Source organism: Piliocolobus tephrosceles, chromosome 21 (assembly GCF_002776525.5).
Source record: "Piliocolobus tephrosceles isolate RC106 chromosome 21, ASM277652v3, whole genome shotgun sequence".
NCBI lineage: Eukaryota > Metazoa > Chordata > Mammalia > Primates > Cercopithecidae > Piliocolobus > Piliocolobus tephrosceles.
Genome location: NC_045454.1, coordinates 46,106,646 through 46,117,842, shown reverse-complemented (window position 1 = coordinate 46,117,842; position 11,197 = coordinate 46,106,646). Strand labels below are relative to the sequence as shown.

The window sequence follows — 11,197 nt, the reverse complement described above, 5'->3', positions numbered from 1 at the left end:
CCCGCCCGATCTTCAGGCAGAAGACACCCAATCTTCCTATTTCCCCCTCCACCTCATTCTTCCGGGACCCATTCATTTATTCAACAAACTTCCACTGCACATTTGTTAGGGACTAGACTGTGTTCTGTGCACTGGGGGTACAGCAAGCATCCAAGAATTGGGGGTGCTCCCCAAATATTCGTGTACCCATCTCCTGCATTTTTTTTTTTTTTCTTTTGAGACGGAGGTCTCCCTCTGTCGCCCAGGCTGGAGTGTAGTGGCGCCATCTCAGCTCACTGCAACCTCGGTCTCCTGGGTTCAAGCGATTCTCTTGTTTGAAGCCTCGCGAGTAGCTGCGATTAACAGGCGCGCGCCATCATGCCTGGCTAATTTTTTTATTTTTAGCAGAGATGGGGTTTCACCATGTTGGCCAGGCTGGTCTTGAACTCCTGACCTCGGCTGATCCGCCCGCCTTGACCTCTCAAAGTGCTGGGATTAAAGGCATGAGCCACCGCTCCCGGTCAGTTATCTCCTGCATTCTTGGAAACCTCCTACTTTTTTTGTTTAAAGTTAAATTAATATTTTTATTTTTTTATTTTTATTTTTTTGAGACAGAGTCTGGCTCTGTTGCCCAGGCTGGAGTGCAGTGGTGTGATCTCGGCTCACTGCAAGCTCCGCCTCCTGGGTTCACGCCATTCTCCTGCCTCAGCCTTTTGAATAGCTGGGACTACAAGTGCCCGCCACCAAGCCTGGGTAATTTTTTTGTATTTTTAGTAGAGATGTGGTTTCACCATGTTAGCCAGGATGGTCTCGATCTCCTGACCTCGTGATCCACCCACCTCGGCCTCCCAAAGTGCCGGAATTACAGGCGTGAGCCACCGCGCCCGGACTAAATGAATATTTTTAGAGACAGAGTGTTGCTCTGTTGCCCAGGTTGGAGTGCAGTGGCGCCACACAGTTCACAGCAGCCTCAAACTCCTGGGCTTCAGTGACCCTCCCATCTCAGTCTTTTGCATAGTTGGGTCTACAGGCACACGCTATCATGCCCGGCTAATTAAAAAAAAATTTTTTTTTTGGTAGAGGATGGGGTGTTACTATGTTACCAGGCTGGTCTCAAACTCCTGGGCTCAAGCGATCCTCCTGCGTAGGCCTCCCCAAAGTGCCAGGATTACAGGTGTGAGCCACCACACCCAGGCCCCCGCTCCTGTTCTTGATGGCTGTAGTGGGTTAACAGCATCCTCCCAGAATTCATGGCCACCTGGAACTGCAGAATATGACCTCATTTAGAAATTAGGGGTTTTTTGCAGATGTAATTAGGGTTAAATGAGGTCATCCTGGATTAGAGAGGGCCCTCAGGTGGAGAGAAAAGAGACACATAGAGAAGGAGGCCATGTGAAAACAGAAACAGAAACTGAGCAAGGCAGATGAAAGTCAAGAAACACCAAGGAGTGGCTGGGCGAGGTGGCTCATGCCCGTAATCCCAGCACTTTGGGAGGCTGAGGCGGGTGGATCACTTGATGTCAGGAGTTTGAGACCAGCCCGGCTAACAGGGTGAAACCCCGTCTCTACTAGAAATATAAAAAATTAGCCAGGTGTGGTGGTGGGTGCTTGTAGTCCCAGCCACTCGGAGGCTGAGGCAGGAAAATGGCGTGAACCTGGGAGGTGGAACTTGCAGTGAGCTGAGATGGCGCCACTGCACTCCAGCCTGGGCGACAGAGCCAGACTCCGTCTCAAAAATAAATAAATAAATAAAAATAGAAAGTAAATTAGCGGGGTGTAGTGGTGCGTGCCTGTAATCCCAGCTACTCGAGAGGTTGAGGCAGAGAATCACTTGAACCTGGGAGGCAGAGTCTGCAGTGAGCTGAGATCGGGAGATTGAGACCAGCCTGGCCAGCATGGTGAACCCCTGTCTCTACTAAAAATACAAAAATTTGCTGGGTGTGGTGGTGCACAACTGTAATCCCAGCTACTCAGGAGGCTGAGGCAGGAGAATCACTTGAACCTAGGAGGCAGAGGTTGCAGTGAGCTGAGATCACACCACTGAATTCCAGCCTGGGCGACAGAGTGAGACTTCATCTCAAAAACCCAAAAAAAAAAAAAAAAACCCAAACCCAAACCCAAAACCATAACAGAGAAACATCAGGGATTGCTGGCGAGGTAAATATCAAATAAATTGGTGTAGGAGGTCATCTTGGATGTGCCGTCCATCCACTGCCCCAGACCTGGAGACCTAGGGCTCCTGTGAAGGAAATTCCTTTATTACTTGGGAGATCCCAGGTACTATGTAATCATATGTGTATGCTGATTTCTTGGACGTCCCAAAATTCTGGACCTATTTGACTTCCACCTTTCACCTGCCCTGCACATGCTGTATGTAGGCTCACGCTCTGAAATCTCCCATCTCTCTGGTTTCTAGCCACTAGAAAGTGGAAGAGGCAATGGAGTCTCCCCTTGGACCAGTTAGGGGGCATGTGGCACTACTGACACCTTGATTTCAGGCTGTGGCCTCCAGAACAGTGAGAGTATACATTTCTGTTGTGTGAAGCCACCCAGTTTGCGGCACTTTGTTATAGATTCCCGAGAAAACTAATCCAAAGGTGTAGTTAGAGCATAAAGGCCATCCTAAGCTTGTACGATGGTGACAAAATGTATGAGTCGACCCTGACTCATTACAATTGTACCAAAGCTTGCCAACTGGGTGTGGCTAATGTTTGGTTGTAGACGCTGACATTCAAAAACTTTGTTACATATTGGGGGTGTGGGTGAAGGGCAGGTGGGAACTCTGTGGACCATTTTTGTAGCTTCTTGTGAGCCTTAAACTATTTCACAATAAAAAGTGACACTCCTGTTATTTGAGGTAGTTATCGCCCACAAACACCAAACAATTCTCCTAGGGGAAATTATATAGTTAGAGGCCGGGCGTGGTGGCTCACACCTGTAATCCCAGCACTTTGGGAAGCCGAGGTGGGCGGATTACTTGAGGTTAAGAGTTGGAGACCAGGCTGGGCGTGGTGGCTCATGCCTGTAATCCCAGCACTTTGGGAGGCTGAGGCAGGTGGATCATAAGATTAGGAGATCAAGACCATCCTGGCTAACACGGTGAAACCCCATCTCTACTAAAAATACAAAAAAATCAGCCGGGCGTGGTGGCGGGTGCCTGTAGTCCCAGCTACTTGGGAGGCTGAGGCAGGAGAATGGTGTGAACCCGGGAGGCAGAGCTTGCAGTGAGCTGAGATCGTGCCACTGCGCTCCAGCCTGGGTGACAGAGCGAGCCCCTGTCTTAAAAAAAAAAAAAATAAAAATAAATAAAACAGGTTCCAGCCTCTTTTTCTGGCTGGAACTATGAGGGGTGTAGAAGAGAAGAAGAAATTTCCTGCTGTGCCAGTAACCCTTAAGAACAAGCGAAGGGGCTGGGCGCGGTGGCTCAAGCCTGTAATCCCAGCACTTTGGGAGGCCGAGACGGGCGGATCACGAGGTCAGGAGATCGAGACCATCCTGGCTAACATGGTGAAACCCCGTCTCTACTAAGAAATACAAAAACACTAGCTGGGCGAGGTGGCGGGCGCCTGTAGTCCCAGCTACTCGGGAGGCTGAGGCAGGAGAATGGCGTAAACCCGGGAGGTGGAGCTTGCAGTGAGCCGAGATCCAGCGCCTGGGGGCGACAGAGCGAGACTCCGTCTCAAAAAAAAAAAGAACAAGCGAAGGAATTTCTCAGAGCTGAAGATCAAGCACCTGAGAAAGAAGTTTGCCCAAAAGATGCTTCAAAAGGCAAGGAGGAAGCTTATCTATGAAAAAGAGAAGCACCATCACAAGGAATATAGGCAGATGTACAGAACTGAAATTCGAATGGAAAGGATGTCAGGAAAAGCTGACAACGTCTATGTACCTGCAGAACCCACATTGGCGTTTGTCATCAGGATCAGAGGTACTGATGGTGTGAGCCCAGAGGTCCGAAAGGTGTTGCAGGTTCTTCGCCTTCGTCAAATCTTCAATGGAAACTTTGTGAAGCTCAACGAGGCCAATCAACGTGCTGAGGACTGTAGAGCCATACGTTGCGTGGGGTACCCAAATCTGAAGTCAGTAAATAAGCTAATCTACAAGCGTGGTTATGGCAAAATCAGTAAGAAGTGAATTGCTTTGACAGATAACGCTTTGACTGTGTGATCTCTTGGAAAATATGGCATCATCTGCATGGAGCATGTGATTCATGAGGTCTATACTGTTGCAAAACGCTTCAAAGAAGCACATAACTTCCTGCGGCCCTTCAAATTATCTTCTCCACAAGGCGGAATGAGGAAAAAGACCACCCACTTTGTAGAAGGTGGAGATGCTGGCAACGGGGAGGACCAGATCCACAGGCTTCTTGGAAGAATGAACTGTGGTGTGTACCACAATTATTTTTCTAAGCTGTTCGGTTAATAAACAGTACCTGCTCTCAAACTGAAAGAAAATTACGTGTGTATATTTATGTGGTTAGCTTCCCGAGAGCTTCTAGCTATGAATCAGCAAGCAGTCAGTGTCATGAACACCGAATTCACAGCCAACAGAGTTAGAACTCACGCCTGGGCATAGCTTCTCGAACACAGGGATTTCCTCCTGTGTGAGGCTCCTCACGGTCTCCTTGCTCTTGCGGACATTAGACAGGGCTTCAGCACTACTTGGGGGCCGTTTGAAACAGCAAAATTACCAACAAAAAGCAAAAACAATTGAAAGGAGATAAAAACGGGAGATTTCAGAGCCTAAGCCTCTAGCATTTGCTGGGTGGGTGAAAGAGGGTGGTCAAATAGGTCCAGAATCTTGAGGTATTCAGAAATCAGAGTATCCTCCCTGGGATCCCCAAGTACTAAAGGGATTTCCTTCACAGAAGCTCTAGGACTCCAGGTCTGGGGGAAATGGGTAGATAGCACCTTCAAGACAACCTCCTACCCTAATTTATTTAACATTTACTTAGCTGATCTTTTTATCAGCTTCAGATAGAAATAGTTTGGAACTTACATCATTAAGAAATAACTAATACCTTCTAAAAAGATGGGGAGAAAAGAGATGGGGCATGGTGGCTCATACACGTAAACCCAGCACTTTGAGAGGCCAAAGTGTTTTAGGAAAATCCCAAACGAAACAGGAGCTGTCAAGTCACAAAAATAAGTACAACTACTTATGAAACTGAATCTCATTCACCACAAGAAAATTGGGAATTGAAAGCTCTGTGAAAAACAATTTTTCTTTTTCTCTTTCTCTCTCTTTCTCTCTCTCTCTCTTTTTTTTTTCTTTAAGATGGTGTCTCCTTCTGTCGCCCAGCTTGGAGTGCAGTGGCGCTATCTGGCTCACTGCAGTCTCCGCCTCCCAGATTCAAGCAATTCTCCTGCCTTATCCTCCTGAGTAGCTGGGATTACAGGAGCCCACCACCACGCCTGGCTAATTTTTGTATTTTTAGTAGAGACGGGGTTTCACCATGTTGGCCAGGCTGGTCTTGAACTCCTGACTTCACGTGATCTGCCCACCTTGGCCTCCCAAAGTGCTGGGATTGCAGGTGTGAGCCGCCCGCACCCAGCCACACTTTATTTTGTCACCTGTGATTCGGTAAAAGATAAGAGTGTTGGATGATTCACCACTCAGCAAGTGCGTGGGTGAGAAGGAGCCTCAAACCTGGAGGCTAGAATCTGAAATGGATCCAACTTTTTGGAAACACAGCTTGTTAAAATCTATCAAGCCACCAAAATGCACCTTCCCCTCAACCCAGAAATTTTACTTCAAGGATTTTCTTTCATAAGCACACCTGCACACGTCACAGACACAGATGTGTGCACACAAACAGCATGGTGTGGTCTGAATAATACTGGAACACAGTCAACCAGAAGACCCATGCGTGATTGAAGGTTTAGTCCTGTGCTAAGCACTCAGGTTTCACCTTTTCTGACCTTCCCAAGAACCCTATGCAGTGGATCGTGCTGTTATTTCCATTTTCCCTATGAGCAGGCTCAGAGAGGAAGGCCAGCAGCTTAATCTACCTAGCAAAGAGCTTGGGAGAGGAGGTGCCTAGATTTGAATGTGGATCCATATCATGTACCTGAAGAACCTGGACCTTCCCACCTGAGTCACTTAGTGACTTGACCTGGCCTCTGACCACATTCCAGTCTGCAGTTCTGCTGGAGGGTCATTTGCACCATTTCTTTCTTTCTTTCTTTTTTTTGAGACGCCTTGCTCTGTCACCCAGGCTGGAGGGCAGTGGTGTGATCTCGGCTCTCTGCAACCTCTGCCTCCCGGGTTTAAGTGATTCTCTTCCTGCCTCAGCCCCTCAAGTAGCTCGGATAACAGACGTGCACCACCACGTCCGGCCAATATTCGTATTTTTAGTAGAGACGGGGTTTTGCCACATTGGCCCGGCTGGTCTTGAACTCCTGACCTCAAGTGATTCACCAGCTTCAGCCTCCCAAAGTTCTGGGATTACAGGCGTGAGCCACCACGTACAGCCACGGTCGTGTGCATTGTTTTTTGGTGACGTTTGAGAAGAAGGTTTTCTAAAACCAGAGTTTCCCCATCTGCAGACTCTAGAGCTGAGGCTCCAGGACAAGACGTCCACTATGTTGGTTCTCTCTCTCTCTCTCTCTTTCTGTTGCTCTAAGTCAGGGGAATCATGAGCCCCGTGCAGGGAAAGAGTTGAGGGGAGAGACCCAGAGGACAGCTGGAGCACAGGAAGTAAGATCACGTTCCTCCTAAGAAAGCCCGAGGCCCATGAGGCTGATTTTTGGCTACCTTCTGCTTCCCCCCAAGGGAAATCTGGAAACTTCTGCCTCTCTTCCATAACCCTGGAAGCCGTGGGCAGCTTGAAAGTGCCAACTCAGGCTTCCTCTTTGTCCAACTTGGCCACTCCTTCTCTTTCCCTTTGCTGTGGCTGATCTCAAGTTGCCACAGGGATATGCCCCTTGGTGTTGATACAGGAGTTAAGAAGGAATTACTGGCCGGGCGCAGTGGCTCATACCTGTAATCCCAGCACTTTGGGAGGCCGAGGTGGGCAGATCACCTGCGATCTGGAGTTCGAGACCAGCCTGACCAACAAGGAGAAACTCTGTCTCTACTGAAAATACAAAATTAGTCGGGTGTGGTGGCGCATGCCTGTAATCCCAGCTATTTGGGAGGCTGAGGCAGGAGAATCGCCTGAACCTGGGAGGCAGAAGTTGTGGTGAACTGAGATCGCACTATTGTATTCCAGTCTGGGCAACAAACAAAAAACCCCCCATAAAAAAAAAAAAAAAAAAAAGAGAGAGAGAGAGAAGGAATTACTTAGGCAGAGAGCAAGGGCATGGCAGTCCTCGGTAAGGTTTTTCTTTTTAAATGAAAGGCAGCCCCAAATCATTTTCTAACAAAGAGCAGCCTGCAAGCTGGGAGCTTGCCCGGATGAAGGCCGGCAGGAACTAAGGACTAGACATACTGACAATGGCAGCTCTATCTTCCCTTCTCTGCCAGCCACATGTACTGTAAAGGAGCAGACAAGATGGTGCCGATCAACTAGAAAGCCTATTGCTTAAGAAGGTTAGGCTGTGGGCAGCTGGGCGCTGTGGCTCATGCCTGTCATCCCTGCACTTTGGAGGCCGAGGCGGGTGGATCAGCTGAGGTCAGGAGTTCGAGACCAGCCTGGTCAATGATGAAATCCAGTCTCAGCTAAAAATACAAATAACAGCTGGGCGTGGTAGTGAGCGCCTGTAATCCCAGCTACTTGGGAGGCTGAGGCAGGAGAATCGCTTCAACCAGGGAGGTGGAGGTTGCAGTGAGCCAAGGTCACACCATTGCACTCCAGCCTGGGTGACAAAGCGAGACTCCGTCTCAAAACACACACACGCACACATACACAAAACTAGGGTGGGGCAACCAGCCTTCTCTGCACACTATGTAGATGTCATACCTAATCAAACCAATCTGTGAGCCCTATGTAAATCAGACACTGCCTTCTCTAGCCTGCCTATAAAATCTGCTGTGGTCTGCTGGCTCCTCTTTTTCCTGATCTCTCTCTCTCTCAGATCCTCTTCTCTCTCTTTTCTTTTTTCTTTGAGACGGAGTCTTGCTCTGTCACTCAGGCTGCAGTGCAGTGGTCTGATCTCAGCTCAATGCAACTTCTGCCTCCTGGGTTCAAGCAATCCTCCTGCCTCAGCCTCCCGAGTACTTGGGATTACAGGCATGCACCACCATGCCCAGCTACTTTTTTGTATTCTTAGGAGAGAATCCCACTGCTGGGATTTCTGCTGGGAGGGAGGGTATCAAGACGCTTTTACTTCTCACTCTCCCATTCCTGTTCCTTTCTTTCTTTTTCTTTTTTCTTTTTTTTTGGACGGAGTTTTGCTCTTGTTGCCCAGGCTGGAGTGCAATGATGCAATCTCGGCTTACTGCAGCCTCTGCCTCCCAGGTTCAAGCGACTCTCCTGCTTCAGCCTCCTGAGTAGCTGGGATTACAGGTGCCCACCACCACGACCAGCTAATTTTTGTATTTTTCGTAGAGATGGGGTTTCACCATGTTGGCCAGGTCAAACTCCTGACCTCAGGTGATCCACCCGCCTCAGCCTCCCAAAGTGCTGGGATTACAGGCATGAGCCACCATGCCCGGCTCATTCCTGTTCCTTTCTTTATCCCATGAGCCAGTAGGACTAGGAGAATTCTGTGCAAAAGGAAGCAATGGGAAACAATTTTCACCTATGTGAAAGTCTGGGCTGGCATGTAATCTCTGTTCTGCAAAATCTTTAGGAGCCAAAATTCTTTCGCTCAAGTGCCTCTGACACATCAAAGGTGATGCCCTTGTCTGCAAAGTACAAAGTGACATACCACCATGGCTGAGTTCCAGGAAACAGGAAGGTCAAAAAGTGAAGGGAAGCAACTATCCTTCCTTTTCAAGGAAGTGCTTGCACTAATAAATTCTGCTCACAACCCATTGGCCAGGACTTTGTCACATGACTCAGGCAAGGGATGCTGGGAAACGTAGTCTTCATTCTGATTACCCACATACCCAGCTGAAACTCCAGGGTTCTATTACTATCATTAACAGAATTTTGTGCTGCAGGTGCAAATTTCAAGGGGGCATCTCAAACTGTCATTGTCAAGATAAATGATATTCTCAGGCAACATTTTAAAAAAATCTAAACAGTGAAGCTCAAAAAAAAAATTTATGATGAACACACTGCAAAAATGTTTTAAATAAAGATCAGATTCAACCCTACACTTCTACAATCTGCTTCATTTTCTTCCACCCTAATTCTGGTCTTGCAGCCCAAATTTGCATTCTGGCTCCAACACTTACCAGCTGTGTGACCTACAGCAAGTGATTTAACCTCTCTGTGCCATAGTTCCCTGGAAGTAATAAAAGTATCTCACAGGCTTGCTATGTGGTTGGAAGGAATTAATATTTGTAAATCGTTTAGCAAAGAGCCAGTACGTAGTAAGGAACTGGTAAGAACTATTATTATCATTGCTACTACTGAAACGGCCTCTTTGTCTGGAGTAACACCCGAGGTTCACAGTCTCACAGCCAAGGAAAACAAGGACATGGACATAGAAAGAGTGAGGTCAAGTGTTGTGGGAAGTCAGGGACCCCGAACGGAGGGACTGGCTGAAACCGCGGCAGAAGAACATAAATTGTGAAGATTTCATGGACATTTATTAGTTCCCCAAATTAATACTTTTATAATTTCTTACACCTATCTTTACTGTAATCTCTGAACATAAATTGTGAAGATTTCATGGACACTCGTCACTTCCCCAATCAATACCCTTGTGTTTTCCTATGCCTGTCTTTACTTTAATCTCTTAATCCCATCATCTTCTTCGTAAGCTGAGGAGGATGAATGTTGCCTCAGGACCCTGTGATTGTATCAACTGCACAAATTGTTTGTAGAGCATGTGTGCTTGAACAATATGAAATCTGGGCATCTTTAAAAAAAAAAAAGAACAGGATAACAGCAATGTTCATGGAACAGGAGAGGTAACTTTGAACTGGCCGCCGGTGAGCTGGACAGAACAGAGCCATATTTCTCCTCTTTCATAAGCAAATAGGAGAAATATCACTGAATTCTTTTTCTCAGCAAGGAACATCCCTGAGAAAGAGAATGCGCCTTGAAAGTAGGCCTATAAACAGCCCCTTTAGAAGGCTTGCTGTCTTTTATGGTAGAAGCTGAAGGGATGAAATAAGCCCCAGTCTCCTGTAGTGCTCCCAGGCTTATTAGGATGAGGAAATTCCCGCCTGATAAATTGTGGTCAGACAGGTTGTCTGCTCTCAAACCCTGTTTCCTGATAAGATGTTACCAACAACAATACGCGCCCGAAACTTCATTAGCAATTTTAATTTCTCCTCATCCGGTGGCCCTGTGATCTTGCCCTGCCTCCACTTGCTTTGTGATATTTATTACCTTGTGAAGCATGTGATCTCTGTGACCCACACCCTATTCGTGCACTCCCTCCCCTTTTGAAAATCTCTTATAAAAACTTGCTGGTTTTAAGGCTCGGGGAGCATCACGGAGCCTACCGACATGTGATGTCTCCCCCGGACACCCAGCTTTAAATTTCTCTCTCTTGTGCTCTTTCCCTTTATTTTTCAACCCAGCCGAGACACTGAGGAAATAGAAAGGAACTCATGTTAAACATCAGGAGTGGGTTCTCCCGATAGTCGAGAGTTGAAGTTTAATAGGCTAAAGAAAGAGAAGAGCTCTCTTCTGCAGAGAGGGGTCCCGGAAAAATGGGTTGCTGTATCGGGGGTGAAATGTAGGGGGTTTTATAGTTAAGCTAGTGAGTAAACGGTGTTTGATTTACATAGGGTGTGAAAGACTGGTTAGACCATGTGTCCCATTTGCATAGGGTGCAAATTTCTGGTAGCTTCCCACCCTCTTTTATTATGTAGGTAGGTTCTCTGCCCGTGCTGTGCCATGTTGCCCATTTCTCTGTTACTGCACATGTGGTAACAAAAAAAAAGCAAGATGGAGCCTCCATGTTGGGCCTGCCTGGCCCCTGGGTAGCTCTTTTCTATTGGTGCACCTGCCCGCATTCTCCTGTGTAAGCTTCCAGCTTGCCTATCTTTGTTTGCAGCTCAATTTTTCAGGCTGCTCTTTGATAGAAAAGAAATGATTTGGCCGGGCGTGGTGGCTCAAGTCTGTAATCCCAGCACTTTGGGAGGCCAAGACGGGCGGATCACGAGGTCAGGAGATCGAGACCATCCTGGCTAACACGGTGAAACCCTGTCTTTA

The 11,197-nt window shown here is 47.5% G+C and overlaps 1 pseudogene; it reads left to right on the top strand.

The window, feature by feature from the left end:
* Window positions 1–3,686: 3,686 nt before the first annotated feature.
* Window positions 3,687–4,477, top strand: LOC111522657 (annotated as a pseudogene).
* The last annotated feature ends 6,720 nt before the right edge of the window (window positions 4,478–11,197 follow it).